Genomic DNA, 3,417 nt, shown 5'->3' with positions numbered 1-3,417 from the left:
CAACTACAGACTCCAAATGACAGAAATGACATCTGGTCTCAAAAAAAAAAAAAAAAGCAGTGGGAGAAACTTGAATATATCAGGCTTTCTTTTTATATAAATGGGTCACAAATACATACCATAAACATACCCTGTAAGAAAGGGCTCTGCGCCTGTAGCACAGTGGTCATGGTGCCAGCCACATGCACGGAGGCTGGCTGGTTCAAGGCTGGCCCGGGCCAGCTAAACAACAATGAAAACTGCAACAAGAAAATAGCTGGGTGTTGTGGTGGGTGTCTGCAGTCCCAGCTACTAGGGAGGCTGAGGCAAGAGAATCACCCAAGCCCAAGAGTTGGAGGTTGCTGTGAGTTGTGACGCCACAGCACTCTACCAACACAGCCAGACTCCTGTCTCCAAAAAAAAAGAGAAGAAAAGAAATAGATATATAACCTCTATTTACAAGCTCAGTACATTATGAATAGGCACAGTCCTGGTTAGTTTAAAAAGGTCAACTGTTGGGCGCAGCCTGTGGCTCAAGGAGTAGGGCACTGGTCCCATATGCCGGAGGTGGCGGGTTCAAACCCAGCCCCGGCCAAAAACCACAAAAAAAAAGGTCATTGTTGGGTGAGCAGGGCGCCGGCCCCATATGCCAGAGGTGGCAGGTTCAAAGCTCAGCCCTGGCCAAAAACTGCAAAAAAAAAAAAAGTCAACTGTTAAGATCTTTAAATGGGGTAGGAGCAGGGGAATTTTATTATAGGCTATATTTATTTTATTTTTTATTTTTTTTGCAATTTTTGGCCAGGGCTGGGTTTGAACCTGCCACCTCCGGCATATGGGACCGGCGCCCTACTCCTTGAGCCACAGGCACCGCCCATAGGCTATATTTAATATAATTTCTTTTTTTGCAGTTTTGGCTGGGCCAGGCTTCAACCCGCCACCCACGGCATATGGGGCTGGCGCCCTACTCCTTGAGCCACAGGTGCCTCCCATATTTAATATAATTTCAATGTGTCTTGTTATGGTCAATATCCAGCAGGAACAAAGTCAGCCTCATACATTTATCCTTTCTTCTTCTGCAGATTATACACGAGGGAAGGAGGCTTCTTGGTTTTATAGGCCGCACTTTTCTTGATGCGCTGTCCTTTGATGTTAACGATATATGGCAAGAGCGGGGGCCGGACCGTCAGAACCGTTCCTTGAGGTGTGTAGCCTCGGAGATGCAATCTGTCCTTCCCACGAGGCGTTACTGCAACCCAACCTGCAGAGGAAAACTTGATGTCAGCAACCGCTTCGGATTCCCCAAGTCCTTCTTTTACTATAATGTCTTCAGCAACAAGAGAAGGAAAGTCTGCCATTCCTTCTTTTCCACCCATTGGAACCTGCAGTAACGTGTGACCTGCCTGCTTCTCATACAAACTATCCGCCTTGTCCAAGGAAGTAATGTGCACGGGGAGGAGGTTGGAAGCCACAACCGTAAACCGGGCTGACTGGTTTCCCTGTAGGAAATCAATGCGGCCTAGAGCACCCAAAAATAGAACCATTCCTGGTTTAAGCACAAAAGTTCTTGGAACAATGAAATTTGTTGGCAAAACAATCTTTACTTCTTCTTCTGTTAGAAGATTTAAAATGCAATTTTCTTTTGTACTTCCTGGCGTGTCATAAAACCAGCGGGCATCTCTCACATCTTGTGCAGTCAATACTACTTGTTCATAGGTTCAACTGTAACGGGTTCATTTTCCATGTCAAAGGCAAGTGAATCAGCATCAAATTCAAAGGCATCTTCATCCTTCTGTTCTGAATCCAAGAATGTTCTTCCAACTCTCCCTACTACATAGCCATGCTTTTTCAAAACATTAAGTTGATGTTGTTCTTGCTCGCTAAGATCTTCTAGGGCTTTAGCTGCATCTTCTTTAAGTCTTTTGTGCCTTTCAAACATTCTATAAGGAGTTGGGTTGCAAATAGGAAACTTGAGAAGGTTTAATGTAGTTCCTGGCCAAGAGGAGATGGTGGCCCGGTCGATGGCCTGGGCGCCCTTGGCGGTGCAGTAATCGGACTTCAGGAGCGTGTTAAAGAGAGTGGACTTGCCAGCGTTTGTGGATCCTACCAGGTAGACATCACCACGGTAGCGCCAGGAGCGCTGAAGTGCCGAGATTAACTCTTCGATGCCATAGCCAGTCTTGGCGCTGATGAGACGCACGTCCCGGACCACCGTGCACGACCTGTCCGACCGATTCGAATTCTCCTCTCTGTCCTGCGGCCCGTCCCGGCTGGGGAGCTGTGGCCCTCCGTGGCCAGGGGCCAGCAAAAGTCCGGCGCGGGCACAGTCGTTCCACAGCCGCTCCCGGAGCCGCTGCCGGTAGCCGGGGGCGTCCTGGGGCAGCAGGTCCACTTTGTTCCCCAGCACGATCAGCTGCTTGGGGCCTACCAGTGCCGGCAGGTCGGGCAGGTGGAGCAGGTCCACCATGTAGAGCACCAGGGCGGGCCCGGGCCGCCGCAGCGCGGTGCTCACCAGCTCAGAGTACTGTTCGCGGCTCCCCTGCAGGCGCAGGGCGCGCTGGTGGTGCACCAGGAGCCAGCAGCGCTGTCACACGGCCCGCGCCAGCCCGCCGTCCGCCTGCGCCGCGCGCAGGAACTTCTCGCTGGGCAGGTAGCCGGGCACGCCGGGGTCCTGGCAGTGCAGCTCTGCCCCGCAACCCGAGCAGTGCTGGCCGCTGGGCGGCACCGCCGGGTCCGGGTGCCCCACGACAGGGTGCGCCCGGCGGCCGACCCGTGGCTTCTGCGTCCGCCTGGGTTGCTCCCTCTCCTGGTGCTGCTGCTGCAGTTGTTCCAGCAGCTCTTTCCGGGTGGGCGCGGGCTCAGGCTCCAGGACGTACTCGGGGAACAGAAACCGCTCCTGCATGTTAGGGCTTCCTTCATAACTCTCAGCCTCCGTGAGGCCATGAGGAGGCTCAGGGCCCAGGTCCCACGCGGGCCCGGAGGAGGCGGCGGCCGCGCACCGCCTCCCCAGGAGCGTCTCCCAGAGGCCATGGCGCCCTACAGTGGGAGCGGATCGCCGCAGGAAGGGACTGAGCAGCCTGGGCGCCAGGCGTGCAGACAGCATGGGGAGCGCTGCTCCGGGCAGCTTTTTTATTTTATTTTTTGTAGAGACAGAGTCTCACTTTATGGCCCTCGGTAGAGTGCCGTGGCCTCACACAGCTCACAGCAACCTCCAACTCTTGGGCTTAAGCGATTCTCTTGCCTCTATATTATTAAAAATCAGGACAATAGTTACTTTTAGGAAGAAAAGAAGACACAGAGATTGAAAGAGGATGTGTGAGGGGCTTCAGGGGTATTGATAACGTTTTATTTCTTGGCCTGGTGGGGGGTAATAGTGACAACTGAGGTGTGTTCCCTTTCTGATCATTCGTTGAGCTGTATAGACATCATCTGGGCACTTTT

The 3,417-nt window shown here is 52.9% G+C and overlaps 1 pseudogene; it reads right to left on the bottom strand.

Moving 5' to 3' along the window:
* Positions 1-706: 706 nt before the first annotated feature.
* Positions 707-3,079, bottom strand: LOC128563698 (nitric oxide-associated protein 1-like; annotated as a pseudogene).
* Positions 3,080-3,417: the final 338 nt, after the last annotated feature.

This window comes from Nycticebus coucang, chromosome 13 (assembly GCF_027406575.1).
Source record: "Nycticebus coucang isolate mNycCou1 chromosome 13, mNycCou1.pri, whole genome shotgun sequence".
NCBI classification, from domain to species: Eukaryota; Metazoa; Chordata; class Mammalia; order Primates; family Lorisidae; genus Nycticebus; species Nycticebus coucang.
Note: the sequence above shows the minus strand (reverse complement) of the source record. Positions and strands in the feature narration are given on the sequence as shown.